At 37.3% G+C, this 21,767-nt stretch overlaps 1 protein-coding gene and 1 non-coding gene across 2 annotated transcripts in view; both read right to left on the bottom strand.

Moving 5' to 3' along the window:
* The window catches only part of LOC123458692, a 134,621-nt gene that overhangs the window by 34,877 nt on the left and 77,977 nt on the right, over positions 1-21,767 (bottom strand). The gene's annotated exons all lie outside the window — the stretch shown is intronic.
* Positions 16,947-17,052, bottom strand: LOC123458997. The gene has a single exon (XR_006635929.1). It is a non-coding gene; the product is annotated as a U6 spliceosomal RNA (small nuclear RNA).

Below are 21,767 nucleotides of genomic sequence, written 5' to 3'. Positions count from 1 at the left end.
CAATGCAAAGGACACAGTGAAAAAAGCAAAGAGGCAACCTACAGAATGGGAAAAAATCTTCGCCAGCTATATATCTGATAGAGGATTAATATCTAGGATATTCAAAGAACTCAAAAAGTTAACCAATGAGGAATCAAACTAGCCAATCAAAAAATGGGCTAAGGAGCTAAATAGAGAGTTCTCAAAGGAAGAAATACGAATGGCATATAAGCATCCAAAAAAATGTTCTATGTCACTAGTCATCAGGGAAATGCAGATTAAAACTACATTGAGATTCCATCTCACTCCTGTCAGATTGGCCACCATCATGAAAACAAATGATCATAAATGTTGGCAGGGATGTGGAAAAAAAGGAACCCTTCTACACTGCTGGTGGGAATGCAATCTGGTCCAGCCATTGTGGAAAACAGTGTGGAGGTTCCTGAAACAGCTAAAGATTGATCTACCATATGACCCAGCTATAGCACTCCTAGGCATATATCCAAAGGACTCATCTCATTTCCTTAGAAGTACATGCTCAATTGCTGCTCAATTTATATTAGCTGGGAAGTGGAACCAGCCTAGATGACCCTCAACAGATGTGTGGATAATGAAGATGTGGCAGAATTATACAATATAGTTCTACTCAGCGGTAAAGAAAAATGAAGTTATGAAATTTGCAGAAAAATGGATGGACCTGGAAGGTATTATACTAAGTGAGGTAACCCAGGCCCAGAAAGCCAAGTGCCACATGATGTTTCTTATATGTGGATCCTAGCTACAGATGACTGGGCTTCTGTGTGAGAATGAAAATACTTAGTAGCAGAGGCCAGTAAGGTAAAAAGGAGACATAAAGGGTAGAGAAAGGAAGGGAGGAGGGCACCTAATAGGTTGTCATTGTATATATGTAATTACAATGATTGTAATGGGGAGGTAATATGATGGAGAATGGAACTTCAAGTGGGAAAGTGTGGGGGTGGCGAAGGAGGGAATTACCATGGGAAATATTTTATAATCATGGAAAATGTTAATAAAAATAAAAAAAATAAAAAATAAATAAAAAAAATATATCTTGATAAACTTAACTTGCGCTATCTCAAGGGCATGTTCCACTGTGGAATGATTTTTACATTCTGTAAGTCAGTATAAGCTGAAGTGGAATCCATGGAAATATATCGCCCAATGATGTTTAGAAAAAAAATATTTGAGTGCTGGAGAGATGGCTTAGCCGTTAAGAGCTTGCCTCTGAAGCCTAAGGACCCAGGTTTGAGGCTTGGTTTCCCAGGTCCCACGTTAGCCAGATGCACAAGGGTGCGCATGAGGGCTGGAGAGATGGCTTAGCAGTTAAGAGCTTGCCTGTGAAGCGTAAGGACCCAGGTTTGAGGCTCGGTTTCCCAGGTCCCACGTTAGCCAGATGCACAAGGGTGCGCATGCGTCTGGAGTTCGTTTGCAGAGGCTGGACAGCCCTGGCGCGCCCATTCTCTCTCTCTCCCTCTATCTGTCTTTCTCTCCGTGTCTGTCGCTCTCAAATAAATAAATTTAAAAAAAAATTAAAAAAATGTTTGAAGCAACAACAGATTTAAGTGAAAAAATTGTACAGATTTAGAAATCCAAGTTACTCATTGTATTATCGACTCAAATGTTATATATATATATAATTTGTTATTTGAGAGCAGGAAAGATGGAGAGAGAGAGAATGGATGCACCAGGGCCTCCAGCCACTGCTGCATGTACCCTCTTGCACATCTGGCTTATGTGGGTCCTAGAAAATCAAACTGGGATCCTTTTGCATAGGTTTTGAGGATTTGAACTCAAGTCCCCATGTTTGCATGGCAAGGCCTTTATCAACTTAGATTACTTCCCACTCTGAAAGTACATTATTTTCCTTTACAGTAGAGATCTCAGATGCAAATAAGGGCTTAAAGATTTTACCTTGAGTAGTTACATTGGCTACCACTTCCAAATCAATAGTAAGAAGTTGTGGAGGTTTACATTTTGTTTAGGAAGCTTATAATATTTTATTTTGAGAAGCATGCTGATTTTGAAACTGAGATATACATAATCCTCAAATTATGTTACTTAGAATTTTATGCCAGTGTAGAATTTTATTAAAGTTATTTTAACATTAATGGATATTTATAATTTCCTCATATCTGTTAGCATGAATTATTCAATAGACTTTTAATACTTAACTACTCTCATTTGTAGAACAAATGTGTCATAATTTATTATTTTGTTGCTAATATGTTATTTAGAATTTTTATCATGTTATAAGCAAAGTGGTTTGGAAAGAATTTCCTCTTTGGGATGGATATATTTATTTTTTATTAATTTTTTATTTATTTGAGAGGTAGAGAATGGATGTGCCAAGATACGTTCACCACATTGTGAATGTGGCCTTATGTGGGTACTAGGGAATTGAAACCAGACAAGGTGGCTTTACAAGCAAGCACCTTTAACAGCTGAGCCATCACCCTAGAAACTTAGTGAATATTTTTCTTAAATGCAGATAGAAAATTATACATGGTTCATAGTAGAGTTTTTTTAAAATATTGCATTATTTATTTATTTGAGAGAGAGAGAGAGAGGAAGAGACAGAGGGAGGGAGGAAGAAGGAGAGAGAAACAGAGACAGAGATAGAGAGAGAGAAGTATGGGTGCACCAGGGCATCCAGTCACTGCTGACGAACTCCAGACACATGCACCACCTTCTGAATCTAGCTTATGTGGGTCCTCGGGAATCAAACCTAGGTCCTTTGGCTATTCAGGCAAGTAACTTAACCACTAAGCCATCTCTACAGCCCCATGGGAGAACTTTGATGGTTTTCTATAAGTTCAAGAACAATATGAATATGTCTAATATTGGAAAATAAATGAATGAATTTCTCTGCTACCTAGTCATATTTGTTAAGTCTTTTGAAATCATTTTTTGGCCCACTCAACTTGTGCTAATTTTTTAATATTTCATTTATTTATTTTTCAAAAAGAGAGAAATAGAGGAAGAGGGAGAAAGAGACAAAGGGAGGGAAAGAGAGGGAGAGATTGAGAGGGACACCAGGGGATCTAGCCACTGCACACTAACTCCAGATTCATGTGCTAAATTGTGCATCTGTCTTATGTGGGTACTGGGGAATTGAACCTTGGCCTTCACAGGCAATCACCTAAACTGCTAAGCCATCTCTCCAGTCCCTAAAATCTATCTTTGTGTCACTTTCCATTTCCTTGTTCACATGTCATTCATCTTTTTTGAGGGAGACTTTGTAATTTTGGTAAAGTGTTACTCAAAATAGCTGTCAGATCATTATATATGTTAGACTTTAATATTACAAAGTATGTTTCTCATAGTGTCTTAATCCTTTTGATCTAAATTTTATTCTATCTGAAATTTTATTGTATTATATTTTCAATTTTCCAGTATATGCTTGCCCATCTTTTTTTGTTCTCAAAAATTATTTTTTGAGGTATGCCTTTTATATAAAACATGTACTAGAATTTTGCTTTACAAAGCCATTTGGAAACATCTTTAACATATACTTGAAACAAATTAATGATTATTGATATCACTAGGGCATGATTCTGTCCTATTATTTTTGTTTCCTTTATATATGTTGCAGTCAGGTTTGCACTACTGACAGAAATCACCCACCAAGAGAAGCTTTTGGGGAAAAATAAAAAGTAAAGGTTTATTTTGGCTTACAGACTCAATGGCAAGCTCGATGATGGCAGGGAAAACAATATCATGAGGAGAGGGTGGACATCAGTTCCTGGTCAACATGAGGTGGCCAATAGCCACAGATGAGTGTGCCAAGCAAGGGGAAACTGGCTATACTATCCATAAGCCCTCCCTGACCAATGCACTGCTTCCAGGAGGTGTTAATTCCCAAATCTCCATTATCTAGGAACCTAGCATTCAGAATACCTAACTTTATGGGGGACACCTGAATCAAAACATGACATTCTGCTCCTGGCTCCCATAAACTGATAACTGCCCATGATATAAAATGCAATCCATTCAGTCCAACTTTAAAAACCCCCTTAGTACTTATCAATATTAATGATGTTCAAACATTTCCAAGTCTGAGATCTTTTAGCTGAGCCATAATACCAAAACAAAAACCAAAAAAAGAAAAGAAAAAAACCAATCCAAAAAAACAAAATCAAACAACCCATAATGGCACAGAATGTACATTAACATTGCAAAAGATGGCATTAGGCATAGCAAAGAAATATTTGACCAACACAAGATTTAAACAGGACAAACATCAAACTCTATAGGTCCAAGTCCAACAACTCTAGCCAGTGTCAAATCTTCAAGTCCGAAAGTTCTAACCAACAATAAGTCTCTGGTGTTCCAGTTCTGACCATCCAGCTAGGCTACTCACATTCCTGGAAAACATCCAGGGCCAACAGCTCTCCATAGCAGCCATCTCATGGTCCTAGTATCCTACTGTGTTTCCCCTGCAAACCACGATCCATCTTCAAGGCTCCACTGGGTCGCCTTGTAGGCATCCAGCAAACCTGCTTCACCCTGGCCATGGCAATTTCCAAAACAGAAGACCATGTTGAAAATTCAAAGACCATCTCTTTCCTGCATTTCTCATGCTCCATAATATCAGATGGGGTGCCAATTTGTTGATCCAGGGAGAATAAAGCAGACTTTGAAGAACAGGACACTCCTTGAGCTTTCAGGAACCTTCAAAAGACTGCATTTTTTCTGTTGTCCCAGTGCAGGTCAGCTGACCCAATCTCAGTAGTTGTAATGTCTCTATTGCAGTTGTACAGGCAGCAATTTTGGCCCAAAGATTTCATTTCTTTTTCTGTGCCATATCCGTCTGTTCACTCCAGTCCATTTCTATGCAAAGAAATCCTGTACAAGTTCTTAGGACACAGGCATAACAACAAGCCTCTCACACAAAATCTTTCTAGCCCAGTCCAGGAAGAGCTCTTTCTCACCCTCACATGCCAAACCTCACAGAGCCTATAGTTCTCACTGCATTCAAGTCTTTCATCCCTGACCAGAATAGAGCATTAAGCTGTACTTACAGCACTTCAAGATTTCTCTCAGGCCAAGGTTTCAAATCCTTCCACATTCCATGTGAAAATCAGTTCCAAAAAGGCCAACGTCACACAGTCAGTTGTGTAGCAGCATCCTACTCCTCTGCTAGCAACTTTACTGTTGCAGTAAAGTTCACATTGCTGGCAGAAAGCACTCTACCAAGAACAACTTTTGGGATAAAAAGTTTTACTTTGGCTTACAGATTTGAAGGGAAGCTTCATGATGGCAGGGAATATGATGGCATAAGCAGAGAAGGTGGACATCACCTCCTGGCCAACATCAGGTGGCCAACAGCAATAGGAGAGTGTGCCAAGCACTGGCAAGGGGAAACTGACTATAATACCCATATGCCTGCCCCCACCAGTACACTTCTTCCAGGAGGGATTAATTCCCAAACCTCCATCAGCTGTGAATTTAGCATTCAGAATACCTAAATTTATGGTGACACCTGAATCAAACCAATACCATATGTATAATATACTTTTTGTATTGTCTTTTCTTTGTAGCTTAGTTTGATTTAACAAAAAATTGTTAATTGGAAAGTTTGGAATTTTATTGCAGAGTTACATTTATACTTGCTTTGTTGTTAAGTGTTCTGCTTAGCTTTCAATTTCAGATTTTACTTTCAGATTTCCACTTCTATATATGGAACAATCAATGAACTTATTATACTTTCTGCATTTTCTTTCTTTTATATTTGCTTTCTAAATCCTATTATTTTTCTCTATTCAACAGTCTTTGTAAGTTTTTTTTATTATTTTTTTCCTTAGAGATATGTCTTAGTGTGTCTGGGTAGTCATAATAAAATACAGTAGAGTGAGTGACTTGTAGGCTGTCAGCGTAGCAGTATTAGCTATGTGATGAGATCCTATAACTTTCTTTTCACATGGTTATCTTGTTACAAGACCCTTAACTGGTAGAAAAGCCAAAGCAATCCTCTATAATCACTTTTATAAGAGCACTAATTCCATTCAAGAGAGCTCTACCTTCATGACCTAACACAACACCTTGAGGGTGAGGATTGAAATATATGAATTTGGGGAAGACACAACATTCACACTGTAGTTGAGATTTAAGAAATTGTATTCATCAACTTTTCACTGAAGGTTTTAGTAATCACTTAGTTGGATAAATTTCATCCTTCAATGAATCTCTTAGAATAGGCTCAAAATAAAATATTATCTGAAATCTTACAAGTTATAGTTACTTTTCTGTATTACTGACATTTGAATAATAATTTTCCAAAATGTAAAATCTATTGATCTTACTGGGCATGGGGGGTTATGCCTTTAATTTCAGCACTTGGTAGTGATAGGTAGGAGGGATGTGATGAGTTAGAGTCCAATCTGGAGCTATAGAGTATGGTCCAGATTAGCCTGGGCTAGAGTTAGACCTTACCTTGAAATAAACAAGTTTTGTTAATTTAACTTTCTTTTACTGAGCTTATAATAATGAAATCTTCAGAATCTGGTGATCAACTAGTTTTACTTGCCTTTGTAAATGATATAAACTTTTCTAGCTCTAGTAATTATAGCTTGACTCTTTTATCCAGAGTTGGAGTAGAGCTGCTCCTCTGTTTTCTTGACTTGCATTTGACTATAGAGAGGCCTTTGGTTGGCCATCTTTTGTTATTTCGGTAATATTCTTTTACTGAAGCTCTAAAAATATTCTCAATTTTTATACTCTAATCAATTTATCAATATATAATTTTCATCAGTATTTAATGTGTAGATTTAAGTCTTCAATCGCCAAAACAAGGCATCTACATAGCACCCAGCACTGGTGATCAAAGCAGCAGACCCACAGACTCAGCCAGCCTAAACAAGCCCACAGCGCAGTAAGAAGGGAACCAAGGCATCCCAAAAGGAAACAGGGCCTACTTACACTGGATGAGTACATGCCACAATGCCTGGTATATGACCTACATTGGAAGTGCTAATTGCACCTTCCATATCAGGGAAGGTTATGTGTTAGATTTGATTGATGGTTGGCTTTACCATTCTTAAATAAGCTATATTTTGGGTTGTTTTCTGTTGCTTCCTGATTTATAATGCCTTTACTTCTTCTTTTGGCATTCTTGAGGTCAGGGTCTCACTTTCACCCCAGGCTGACCTGGAACCTTTTATAGACCAGAAATCTCACCCTCCCAGTTGACAGGATTAAGGATGTTGTGCAACACAGACCCTTAGGGACTTTGACAGTGTTAGGCTATCTGCTTGTTGTAATACCCACTCTTGCATAAATACTCCATGTTGGTTTTGATTGAATGTATATATTGCTCAGTTGAACTTTAGAATTTGCTTATATTTTGCTCCATCCAGCCTAATAGAATACTGGCATAGCAGGCAAACCCAACACCTAGGATCACTTCTGCTGTTTTTCGTTTCTCTGGTAGTAATATGAGAGCCACACCTGGTATCTTAAGCTCCTACACTGAAGCTATATAACATCAGATTTGTGTATGAATGTATAAGAATACTGCAGATAATGAGAAAATGCAGTCATCAAATTAACCCAAGTTGCAAAATATCTCTATAATACAAGAAGCACAAAAAATCAAGACAATATAATTCCACCAAAAATTTTAAATCCATAAGAAGTGACCTCCAGTGAGACTGATTTAGATGAAATCCCTGATGAAGTTTTCCAAAGAATGATTATGACTATGCTTAGAAATAATCAAAGAATAAATGAAAGCAATCAAAGAAGAAAATGAACTCCTAAAGGAGAATACAGGAAACCAGCTCACTTAAATAAGGACAATATAAGACATGAATAATGAAACTGAAATACTGAAGAAATAATCAGAAATACTAGAAATGAAAAACACAGGAAGTCAAATAAAAAACTCTATAGAAGCTGGGCATGGTGGCATACTCCCTTAATTCCAACATTCAGAAAGCATTTGCAGGAGGATCACCATGAGTTTGATTCTACCCTGGACCTACATAATAAATTTTGGGTCAACCTGGGCTAGAGTGAGACCCTGCCTTGAGTCCCCCCACACACAACCAAATTAAAAAAAAAGTACTTGTAGAAAATGTTGGATGGATGGATTTGTGGAAAGTTTGGATGGATGAAGGAGAGCACAGAACAGCTAAACTAGAAGACCAGGTGGCAGATCTAATATAGTCTAACACAGAGAAATACAATAATAGGAAAGTATGAATGGAAATTCAGGATACTATGAAAGATCAAACATAAAAAATCAGTGTACAATAGAAGGAGAAGATTTTATTCCAAAGGTATAGTAGGTATATTCAACAAAATCATAGAAGAAAATTGCACCTAAATTAGGAAAGAGATGCCAGTGCAGATCCAGGAAACCTTTAGAATACTAAACAGACAAAACCAGGATAGAACCTCTCTTCATCATATTATTATTAAACTACTAAACAAACAAATCAAAGACAATATATTTAAAGCAGTTAGAGATAAACAGCAAATTACTTAAAAGGAAAGCCCATCAGTATAACAGTAGATTACTCAACATTAAATTTACAAGCCAGAAGGTCTTGGAATGATGTATTCTAAGTCCTGAAAGATAACAGCTGTCAACCAAGATTATCCAGAAAAGCTATTCATAAAAATTGATGGAGAAATAAGGACATTCTACAACAAAAACAGGCTAAAGGAATATATGACCACTAAGCCAGCATTACAGAAAATACTTAAAGTGTTCCTTCATTCTGAAGAGAAAGGATAACACAAACATGAGTAAACAGGAACAAAATATGCAAATAATACTTAATACAAGACAGTAAAAGAGAAACAGGAAGAATTACAAAAGAAGAAGAATGGAAATAATAAATAAACAGCTTTCAATAATAACTCAATATCAATGGCCTCATTTTTTCAGCCAAAATACACAGACCTGCATACTGGGTTAAAAGGAAGGATCCTTCTGTTTGTTGCTTCAAAGAAACTCACCTCTCCATAAAAGAGAGTATGTTAGGGTGAAAGGATGGAAAATGGTATTTCAAGCAAATGGGCCTGGGAAATAAGCAGGTATTGCAGATTTCCTAATATTTGCCAGGGTAAACTTCAAACCAACATTAGTGAGGAAAGATAAGAACATCACTTTGTATTGATTAAAGGAACCATTCAAAAGGAAGACATTACAATTCTAAACATATATGCACCTAACATGAGTGCTCCCAATTTCAACAAACACCATTAGACTTAAGGTCACAGATAAAACCAAGCACAATTATAGTGGGTGGTTTTGATATACTATTCTCATTAATTGACAGGTCATCCCATCAAAAAATAAACAGAGAGGGCTGGAAAGATGGGTTAGTGGTTAAGCACTTGCCTATGAAGCCTAAGGACCCCAGTTTGAGACTGAATTCCCCAGGACCTATGTCAGCCAGATGCATAAGGAGGTGCATGCACCTGGAGTTTGTCTACAGCTGGAGGCCCTGGTGTGCCCATTCTCCCTCCCTCCCCACCTCTGCCTCTTTCTCTTTCTGTCTGTCACTCTAAAATATATAAAGAAATAATAAAAAAAAATAAAAATAATCAGAGAGACATCTGGATTAAATGATGCCAAAGATCAAATGGATCAAACAGGTATCTACAGAACATTCCATCCAAATGCTGCAGAATACACATTTTTCCTAGCAGCACATGGCACATTCTCCACAATTGACCATATATTAGGACACAAGGCCAATCTTAACAAATACAGGAAAATTGAAATACTTCCTTATACTTTATCTGATCACAATGGAATTAAACTACAAACCAGCAATAAGAAAAAAACTATAGATCATACACAAAATCATGGAAACTAAACTGTACACTACCAAATGATGAATGTGTCATTGAAGAAATAAAAAATGTATTAAAAAATATAGAATCGAACGAATACCAAAACCTTTGGGACAAAATGAAGGCAATACTAAGAGGCAGCTACAGCCATCTGATTTTTAGCAAAAATTCCAAAAATATTCCTTGGAGAAAATACAGCCTCTTTAACAAATGGTGCTGGAAAAAAACTGGATATATATATGTAGAAGGATGAAAATAGATCCTTATATCACAATAATCATGTCAAAATGGATCATGGACCTTAATATCACATCTGAAACTCTGAAACTGAGGAAAAAGTAGGGAAAACCTTTTAACATATTGACATAGGCAATGATTTTCTAAATGTAGCCTCAGTTGTTCAGGCAATAAAACCACTAATCAACCATTGGGAGCTTATGAAGTTACAAAGCTTTTCTACAGCAAAGGACACTGTTCATATTAGGTTTGCTTCCGTGCTGGATCTTGGGTGCCTCTGTGTCTCTGGATATCTGGTTTGGTAGGGGTTGATTGTTCTCTTTGTCTATATCCTTCACCTTTGTGCTGGTTCCAGTTTGGCCAAGCAAAGAGACAACCTGCAGCATGGGAGAAAATCTTTGCCAGCTGTATATCTGACAGAGGATTAATATATAGTGTATACAAAAACCCAGAAAACTAAATAAGAAATCAAACAACCCAATTAAAAAGTGGGCTATGGAACTAAATAGAGACTTTTTTAAGAGAAGGAATACAGATGACATATAAACATCTACACAAATATTCTACATCCTTAGAAATTAAGGAAATGCAAATTAAAGCTAATTTGAGATTCCAACTCACTCCTGTCAGAGTGGCTATAATTTTAAAAAAGGAAATAAATGCTGGTGAGGATACAGAAAAAGAACCCTTCTACACTACTGATGGAAATGTAATCTGGTACAGCCATTGTGGAAATTAGTGTGGAAGTTCATGAGACAGCTAAAAACTGATTTGCCATATGACCTAGCTATACCACTCCTAGACATACATCCTAAGGACTCTTCTCACTACCTTAGAGATACTTGTTCAACCATGTTTATTGCTACTCTGTTCACAATAGCTAGGAAATGGAACCAACCTATATGTCCCTAATGAATGAATAATGAAGATGTGGCACATTTATACAATGGAGTAGTAAAAAAAAAATGAAATTATAAAACTTGCAGTGAAACAGATGGATCTCAAAAGGTTTATATAAAGTGAGGCCACCCAAACCCATAAAGCCAAACATTACATGGTCTTTCTCATATGTAGATCCTAGCTACAAATATTTAGAATTGTATGTGAATTTGAGTTAAAATTGGTAGAAGAGGCCACTAAGATAGAAAAAGGAGGGGGAAGGACTTAAGGGGATGGTATTGTATATATGTAAGTAGATGAACAGATTACTGGGGGTGCAAAGCCCTAACTGAGGTCACGGGAACAGATTGAATAAAAAAATCCCAGTAGGAGGGTTAATCAAAATTTAAGATGTTGGGAATAAGCCATATGCAAACTACATTTTTGGATAATGGCACACTCAAAAGCCATAGACTGTTACTTTCAGTGCCAGAATTAGGATATTCCAGTAAGTTGTTGGCCAAGGAGGTCCTTGATGGCCCCAAAGTGTTACAGGCCATTGCAAAAGCTCTTGGTTTGCCACCAGAAATAGATAGTGAAACTGGATTGCTGGAGACTCTACATGTTTGGGCTGCAAGTTCACTGAGAAATTAAGCTGGAGATGAGCAGAAAAACTCCTCCCTATAGACCATCTGATAGAAAGCTGGAAAAGCTACATTGCATGCTGCACTATGGGAGAGAAGTGATCAGTGGTGAAAACAGTGAATACTGCAAACCTAAGTTTGGCCAAATGACTGAACAGGTAAAATAGTGGCATGACTTTTATGAGTAAAACCAACAGCTCTCCAATTGGATTGGAGAGCCACTCCATGGAAGAGAATCATGCCTGGTACTGAAAACCTAAATCAAAAGCCTATGGTAAGGTAAGTCATAAACCCTAGGTGTGTCTTGCCTGCACTTTTATGGCTAAATGCATATGTTATGCTCACCAAATTTCATTGTAAACACATTACTTTTTAAAATATATATATTTTTAATTCTTGTAGTCAGTGTATATGGTCAAGTTGGTACTATTGTTAGCCTCTTCCCTGTCCTTGCCTTCCACAGGGACCCTTCTTGTTGGGGTATATGGGTCGTGCATTGTGGGGTCAACCATCAGTTTTGGGTAGGAGGAAATGTCTCTGCGTGCAAAGACCAAACATGTGGCTCTGACATTCTTTCCATCTCTTCCACAAATTTCCTTGAGCCATGTTGGGTTCATATTAGGTCTGCTTCCATGTTGGATCTTGGGTGCCTCTGTGTCTCTGGATATCTGGTTTGGTAGGGGTTGATTGTTCTCTTTGTCTATCTCCTTCACCTTTGTGCTGGTTCCAGTTTGGCCAAGAAAGAAGCATTCCTGTATGCTTCCCCACTTATTCTTAGTTTCAGCTGGGGCAGTTTTGAGGTAGGATGGAGTAGTTATCTCCTCAGGATCTAAGCCTATCTGAAAAAGAGTAGCAGATTCTCCAATGGAGAGTAAAGTTAGCACCAAGTAAAGGTGGTAACCATTGTTTTTGAGAGAGAGTTTAATGGAAAGTGGGTTCATTTTTGGATATGGTTATGACTGGATTCCCAGGTCCAGCTATGGGTTCCATTCCACTGAGTGGACAAGTTAACCAAATGGAGAGCAGTTGGTTTCCCACCATGGCTATGCACCACTATTGCACTTATATAAGCATCACGTCAGGTTGTTTGCTGCTAAGTAGGTTAGACCATGCGTAGCTTGGACAGTTATTAGTCATTATCCCCCAGTTGCTCATGTAGCATTTTCTGGCACTAGACATGCTAACTGTCTGGGGACTGACTCTCTTCCAGCTTCCAGCCATGTAGCTCCATGATATACCAAAAATGTATGGTGTCTTCAGAAATAGGGTCTAACCACTAACCTATGGTGGGTCCTCAAGTTCTCTGACATAAATCTGTCTTCTTTAGGGAGAACTTGTAGGTCTCTGTGATCAAAAGCTCATTGTGGTTGATAACCACCTGCTGGTACCAGGAGTTACAGGTCAGTGCCCAAGAAGAGAAGGAAGAACGGGATAAGTGATATAAAAAAAGAGACAGCAAATGAGAGAGAAGAGAGAGACAGAGAGAGAGAGAGAGAGAGAGAGAGAGAGAGAGAGAGAGGGAGAGAGGCATAAATAGGAGGAGATAATATACAGTTTTCATCATTACTCTCACCAGGGCCTTGCGAATCCAGTGTTTCCTCTAAAGGCCTGGTGGAGGTTCAACCATTTGATCTGTCTTTTAGGATGTAGAGTTTTATGGTACCATTGCCTTTGGGTTCCAGTTTTGTGTCCCTCTCCCTCCCTAATCTAACCTCCCTCCCAACATTCACTATTGTCCAGTCTTCAAGATACTCAGTAGGTATGTTAGCAACTTGGGTAGATTCAGGTCAGCAGCTGTAGATGAGTGAGACTATGTGGTGATTATCTTTCTGTGATTTGGTGAGTTCACTGATAATGATCTGTTTTAGTTTTGACCACTTTTCTTCAAATTTCATTGTGTCATTTTTCCTTCTGTGTAGAATTCCATCATGTAGATATACCAACATCTTAGTTATCCATTTGTCTAATGATGGACATATGGGTTGATTCCAGCTCTTGGCTATTACAAATTGAGCAGCTATAAATGTAGTTGAACAAGCCTCTCTGAGCTGAGGCATGGAGCTTTTTGGGTACATGCCCAGTAAGAAAATAACTGGGGCTGTTGGTAACTCTATAGTCAGTTATTTTTAGGAGTCTCCATATTGATTTCCAAAGTGGTTGAACCATCTTACATTCCCATCAACAGTGGATGAGCATTCCTATTTCTCCACATCCTCACCAACATTTGTTTGCATTTGATTTTTTTGATTTCTGCTATCCTTACTGTGGTAAGGTAGAATCTCATGGTTGTTTCAATGTGCATTTCCCTGATGGTTAGGGATGATGAATTTTTCCTTAGGTTTGTGCTTGCCATTTGTATTTCTTCCTCTGTGAACTCCCTGTGCAGTACTTGCCCCATTTTGTGAATGGGTTGTTTGACTTTTTATTGTCTAGATTTTTGACTTTTTTGTAGATTCTATAAATTAGGCCTCTGTCAGTTGGATATTCAGCAGATATTTTCTCTCATTCTGTGCGTAATCTACTGGCTCTGCTTATTGTATGCCTGTGAAGTAATTTTTCAGCTTTATAAGATCCCATTGGCTGAGTGATTGTTTAAGATCCTGTGCTACTGGGGTTTTGTTCAGGAAGTCTTTTCCCATTCCTAAACCATGGAATATGTTCCTCCTAATTTTTCTTTCAGTAGTAGCTGAGTTTCTGATGTTATATTGAGGTCTTTGATCCATTTGGACTTGATTATTGTGCATGGCAATTTCTTGCATATGATTATCCACTTTGTCCATCACCATTTGTTGAAGATGCTATATTTTCCAGCCTATATTGTTATGGCTTTTGTCATATATCAAGTAGCTACAGTTACTTGACCAAAGTTAGGGTCCTTGATTCTATCCCAGTGGTCTATAGTCCTGTTTTATGCTAGTACCATGCTTTATTATTATTATTATGGCTTTGTAATATAGCTTTACATCAGGTATGGTGATGTCTCCAGAGGTGGTTCTTTTGCTGAGGATATGCTTGGATATCCAAGGCCTTCTGCCTTTCCGCATGAAGTTTGAGATTAATTTTCATATCTCCGTGAAGGACGATGTTGGGATTTTGATGGTAATTGCATTAAATCTGTAGATTGCCTTTGGAGGGATTGCCATTTTCACAATGTTAATTCACCACTGCAGGAGCATGGGAGGTCTTTCTATTTTCTTAAGTCCTCCTCAGTTTCTTTTTTATGTTTTCATTGTATAGATCTTTCACTTCCTTGGTTAATGTTATTCCAAGGTATTTTATTTTATTTTTTGATGCTATTGAAAATGGGACAATGTCACTAATTTCTTTCTCTGTAATTTTGCTATTTGCATATAGAAAGGCTACTGACTTTTGTGCATTGCTTTTTTTATCCTGATACTTTGCTAAAAGAGGTTATCAACTTTAAGAATTTTGGAATGGAGTGCTTTTGGGTATAGAATCATATCATGTGTGAATAGTGCTTACCTAAATTTTTCCTTTGCAAATTCTATCTCCTTTATTTCTTTCTCCTGTCTTATTGCTTGAGATAGGACTTCCAGTACTATATTAAAGGGGAGAGGTGAGAGTGGACACCCCTGTCTTGTTCCTGATGTCAATGGCAATTTAATTTAGTCTCTCTCCATTAAGTATTATTTGGGCTTTTAGAGCTTTGTATATAGCCTTTGTTGTGTTAAGATATAAGCCTACCATGCCAGTTCCCTCCAATGTTTTGATCATGTATTTTGTCAAGGGCCTTTTCAGCATCTATGGAAAAGATCGTGTGGTTTTTGTGTTTAGCCTTGTTCATGTGTTATATTACATTGACAGATTTCCATATGTTGAACCACTCCTGCGTTCCTGGGATGAAGCCCACTTGATCAAGGTGGATAATGCTTTTGATGTGTTGTTGAATTTGATGTGTTGTGAGGATTTTGTTCAGAATCTTTGCATCTAAGTTCATCAGGGAAATAGGCCCGCAGTTTTCTTTTCTTGTAGTATCTCTGCATGGTTTTGGTATTAAGGTGATTGTAGCTTCATAGAAGGAGTTGGGGAGCCTTTCCTGATCTCCAATTGTGTGGCACAGTTTGAGAAAAATTGCTTCCAGTTTTTCCATGAAGGTTTGATAGAATTCAGCAGAGAAGCCATCTGATCCTGGGCTCTTCTTTTTGGGGAGGATTTTTATTACCTTTTCAATTTTGATGGGTGTGATAAGTTTGTTTAGGAGATTAATCTGCTCTAAGTTTAGCTTTGGTAGTCAGTATGTGTGTAGGAATTTATCCATTTCCTCCATATTATCCATTATTGTGGGGTAGAGGTTTCTGGAAATAAGTCCTGATGATTCTCCCAATATCGTTTATGTCTGCTGTGATCTCTCTGTTTTTACTTCTAATTTTATTAATTTCAAGCACCTCTTTTTTTTTTTTGCTTGATATAATTGGCCAGGGGTTTGTCAATCTCGTTTATTTTTCAAAGAACCAATGCTTGTTTCATCAATTTTCTTAGTGCTTCCTTAGTTTCCAATTCATGAATTTCTGCTCAGATCACAATTATTTCTTTCCATCTGGAGCTTTTTGGGTTGGATTATTCTTGCTTTTCCAGTGCTTTTAGGTGGATGGTTAGATTATTGATTTGGGATCTCTCTGTCTTTCTTATAAAGACATTTAATGCTATGAATTTTTCCATGAGGACTGCCTTCATTGTGTCCCATAAGTTTTTGTAAGATGTGTTCTCATTGTATTCATATCTAGAATTTCACAATTTTATTTATTTCATCCACTACCCTTTTATTGTTTAAAAATGTGCTGTCTGTTTCCAGGAGATGATGCTAATTTTGGTGTGTGTTTTGTTAATAATTTCTAGCAATATAGCATTGTGATCTTATATCATGCAGGAGATTATGTCAATCTTCCTAAATATATGGAGGCAGGCTTTGTGACCCAGTATATGATCTATTTTAGAGAAGGTTCTGTGTGCTGCTGAGAATGTGCACTTCATGGATTGGGGTGAAATGATCTGTAGATGTCTGTTAGGTCTAAATGTTCTATGGTTTTGTTAAGCTCTGACACTTTCCTGTTGAATTTCTGTTTGGATGATCTATTTATTGATGATAATGGTATATTGAAGTCCCCAACTATGATGTTGTTGGTAGTTATTTCTGTTTTATTGTCAAGTATGTTTTGTTTTATGAATTGTGGTGCACCTGTGTTTGGTGCATAAAGATTGATGATTGTAATATCCTCTTGCTGGATTGTGCCCTTGATCAGTAAGAAGTGGCCTTCTCTAGTTTTTTTTTTTTATTATTTTTGGCTTGAAGTCTATTTTATCTGATATTAGTATGGCTATGCCTGCTTGTTTCTTATTCCCATTTGCTTGGAATGTTGTAAAAGTATGGAATGCTTCACAAATTTGTGTGTCATCCTTGTGTAGGAGCCATTCTAGTCTTCTCTGTATTGTTCCAATTTAGTATATGTGCTGCCAAAGTGAGCACTGTAAGCATATTTCTTAATGTTCATACCCATATATTAATTCTACTCTTAATTTTGGAGAAGCTTATCGTTTTTAAGATTTGTGTATGTATGTATGTATGTATGTATGTATGTATGTATGTATGTATGTATTTTAGAGAGAGAGAGAGAGAGAGAGAGAGAGAGAGAGAAAACAAGCACACCAGGGCTTCCAGCCACTACAAACAGCCCCAGAGAAATGGGCTACCTTGTTCATCTGGCTTACAAGGGTCCTGGGGTACTAAACCTGGGTCCTTTGGCTTTGCAGGCAAATAACTTAACTGCTAAGTCACCCCTCCAGCCCAAGAAGCTTCTCTGTTCATGTGATGGTGGCCACTGGGATGACCTAAAATGTACCATAATTCTGAAAAGAAGTGACAGAAGTTTATTCAACACTGAAATATCTCTTTCATACCTTCCATGGCTCAGAGTCCATTGCAGAAGTGGTGGTGAAAAGAATATAAGAGCCAAGGAAAGGGTAGGACTGCTTACAATGAAACTGTTCAGTCAGAAATTTGCCTTGTTATCTATGACCTTGCAGTGCCTGGTACTACCTATACAAGACCCTCATAATAGGAGGAAGAGATAAATACATTAATATATAGAGTGATAAATTGTAAAAGGGCGAGGATATGATGGAGAGTAGATTTATAAAGGGGAAAGTAGGGGAGAGGATGGAATTATTATGGTTTACTGTCTATAATTATGGAAGTTGTCAATAAAAATAAAAATAATGCAAAAAAAGAAAATCCAAGTAACACAATGGGAGAAAGAAAAAAATGCTGTAAATATATGTCACTGACCAAGGATTTGCAGACATAACTCATAATTCAGTAGTGAGTAGAATGAGGTCAGTAATGGAAGACAAAATATCTGAACAATTACTTCAAAAAGTAGATCTACAAACAGACAATATACACTTTACCAGGTATTCAACATCATTCATCATCAGGAAAAAACAAGTACAAATCAGAAGGAGGTACCATTCCTTATGCTCTAGAATGGCTGGAGTAGAATACATTAGAGCTATGATGCCTGTGATTTAGAAAACATATATTTCTAGGGAGAAGGTAAAATGATACACTTGCTTCAGAACACTGGCAGTTTCTTACAGTATCAACCATACACTTACCAAATGATATAGCAATGTAACTTCTGGGCATTTTCTGACAAGAGAAAATGTGTGGCCTCCTAAGACCATGCATGAGAAAGTTCATGGCAGCTTTCTTCATACAAACCCCAAGCTGTACCCAATACCTGTTTGCCAGAACATGAATATGTAAATAAAGCATAATTTTCACACAATAGTGTATGACTGAACAATAAAAAGGAACATAAATGGCTCTCAAAATATGTTGCAAAACTAAAGTGCTAGTTACAAACAGATTCATGTTGCAAAACTATGCATATAGAAGACTCTAGAACTGAGACATTTAATCTACAGTGATGGGAAAAGCATGTCCATAGTAGATTAGAGCCATAAATAGTTAGAAATGTCATGGAAGGGACACAACTGAAGTTTCTGGGGTAATTGAATTTTTCTAAATGAATTATAGGGATGGTTATATTTATTTATTTATTTTTATTAAATAGTTCTGCACTCAGTGAATACTGTCAAGTTGATATCATTATTAGGCTCATCCATGTACTAACCCCTCCCTGTGGCCCCTCCTTGGGGCCACTGTGGTCACTTAAAACATATCCAACTTTCAAGTAAGTTGTACCCTTAAAGAGTTGGTATAATGTTGAAAATTTATCTTTAGTTTTGACTAGCTCTTCCTTCTTCTCTTCTTTTTTTTTGGCAGAGAAAAGGAACTACTGAAAACTATTCAAAGAATTAGCAAAATATCTGATAATAATGCATGTTTAAACTCCAAGGATTAATAATGTTGATTATGTGTCACTCATTTAAGAGTTGGAAAGATTCCATTTGAAAGAAGTGATTATGTAAACAAGATATAAAAATATTTTTACTATCAATTTTGAAATTAAATGAATGATAGAGCAAGGACAGTTTCCTCTGAACATTTTGTAAGTTTTTGACTTTTTGACAATCATTTTCATATGCTATAGAGGTATTAGTCACAATGCATCTGCGTTAATATGCTTCCTTGGTTTCTTTCTATTTTCTGCCTGTTGGCAGACAATCTCATTCTACCCCCAAAAGGTGAAAATCTTTCTAAAGTGCTCTCAAACAGCATTTTCTTACAATTATTTCACTCCCCAATTCTGGCACATCTATCTACTTTTGCTTTTTTTTCATGAGAACTACAAGGAGCCTTGTTATAATAATAGTATTTGATTTGAAAATGTGGCCCACTTTACACTTGTGTTTGTTTCTACCAGTTCTACCAATGGCTGTTTCATGGAATTCCTGATCACTGATCATATATCCTAAAATGCTCTCTATATCATCTGCTGGGTCAGAGCTGTGAAAGTATATACCTGCCTAGACATAGTCATGTCTATAAACTACTCCTTAGAGAGCAAAGAGGGAATCCTGGCTGTGATCAAAGCAGGGAGCAGATGGATCATAACTGGCAACATGAGGGGGCTCCATCTACCACCACTGTTAATCAGAACTAGTATGACTGAGAGACTCATGTCATACACTTGACACATAAGTGCTTCCTCCAATTTCTTAGTACCAAAACAGCCTGGGGGCCCTTCCCCTGGTAAGGAATAGAGTGCTATTGGAGAATTCTTACTACCATTGTAACTTCTGCCACATAGATCTCTACCAATTTTTGAAAGCCTCTGCTTCTTGGTGTTGGCCATGGCACAAACTCAAGCTGCCATCTTTGGTCACACTTTCCCTTGCATCATTTTCAATTCATATGCATTTGAGTAATTCATCAGGGTCCACCTGGTTATGTATGAAACCCTGCATACAATCTCTCTCAGATGTGCCCTACTCATCATCAAGACCCATTCTAAGAATGAAGACCTGTCTTGAAGGTCAGCAGAACCCAGTCAGGTCCAGATCCCTGGAAGAAAGTCTCTGCTCCAGTGTGAGGAAAAACACTCCTAATTACAGAGAATAGTTCCAGTACCTTCCTTTGAGACCCACTTCTCTGGCTTCTGCTTTGACCATATCCCTATTGATGAGTTCTGACAACCCCCCAAAAATTGACCATTGCACAATCATAACAAAATACTGAGACGTATATAGTGTTGAAGGCAAGATTTCCAAAATTAAGGCATTTGTAAATTTCTCCTTGGTTTTCTTTCCTCACCTTTTGCATGGGCATCTTTTCTTCTTGTTTGGACAGTGTGATTTCTTTCTGTGTATGACTACCTCAAGCTCTTCTGCAGGCTCAGTTTTCAATGTTATATCAGACCAGATCACAACATATTCAAATATAGTCATTTTAAGTTAATTACCTTTTTAAAGGTCTTAGCTCCAATAAGCCACACTCTGACATTTTCTTGGTTAAAGTTTCAACATATTGGTTTGGGTTATCACAAACTTGGCTTGTAAGAATACATGACCCATAATCCCCTTCCACAAGATTCTGGGGATATTCTATGAACAGTCCTCTAAGATATCATTTTTCCCTTTCAAATTTTCCCCAAATCTGAGGTGTGCATTGATCTCATATATTGGCCACTTTCTCAATTTAGAAATATCTTATTGCACATACTTCAACTAACTGCTATGCGAGTAACATCTGAGAGGAAATTACTTGTCCTACACATAAACTCCTCATAGAGTTTAACACTTAATCTTTTGAGAAACTATCCTAATACAGTCTGCTCAGAGTCACCACATCTGGTTCTTTCAAAGGAATTCCGTGTTTGTAGTGGCTGCCTCTAGAATGCCAGCCAAGCGTTTTTTAAAGAACATTTGCCTTTTGCAACTGAAGCTCTTACAAAGCATGTGGTTTACATTTGAGTTAATTTTCTCAGCCATCTGCACTCAGGAATGGATACATTTTATTGCACATTTCCTGAGTTCCTACTAGAAAGTATCATTGTCATCAAGATAAAAAAGATAAGAAAGTATTTCACTTTCATTAAGATTTAGTCTTTATTTTAAAAAGCAAACAAAAAATATCAGTTTGGACTCAGGAAAAGTGACATAACTATGAATTGTTTTGTTTCTGTCTATATGTAAACTATATGTGCTCTACAAAATAGGAAGTGACTTAGAGAATGTTAAGTCGATAACTACATGAAAATAAATTGTTATTTAAAAGGAAATTTGCTAAATTATCACTGTCAGTAAAGTCCCTGTCTTCATAGACACAAAATTAGTTGAATAGACACAACAGTTTTGGTAGTTCACACAACCTCTTATAATCCACACAGTCGGTGTTTGGAAGGGCTGCACCATTTCTAGCATAGTAGAAGGAAATGACCAGTTCCTTACATGCAATGCACTGGCCTGTGCCTATCCCTGAGCTGTTTTACCAACTTTGTTTCATTAGCACAGGGAAGTTACATGGAGTTATACTAGCATCTTTTAGGCCAAAATTTAACATTTGGCGGGTTCAATTGTTCTACAGTTTACATATATATATATGAATGTTAACACAAATACACACACACACACACACACACACACACACACACAAATACATGAGTACCTCTTCTCCATTAAGGTTCTTTGTAACATTGGCCATGAAGTTGGTATAAAAGCTAGGTCATCCAATTGTGATAAGAGATGAAATCCATGAGAATGTAAGCAAAATGTTAT

The sequence above is a fragment of the Jaculus jaculus genome, chromosome 2 (genome assembly GCF_020740685.1).
Source record: "Jaculus jaculus isolate mJacJac1 chromosome 2, mJacJac1.mat.Y.cur, whole genome shotgun sequence".
Classification (NCBI taxonomy): Eukaryota; Metazoa; Chordata; class Mammalia; order Rodentia; family Dipodidae; genus Jaculus; species Jaculus jaculus.
Note: the sequence above shows the minus strand (reverse complement) of the source record. Positions and strands in the feature narration are given on the sequence as shown.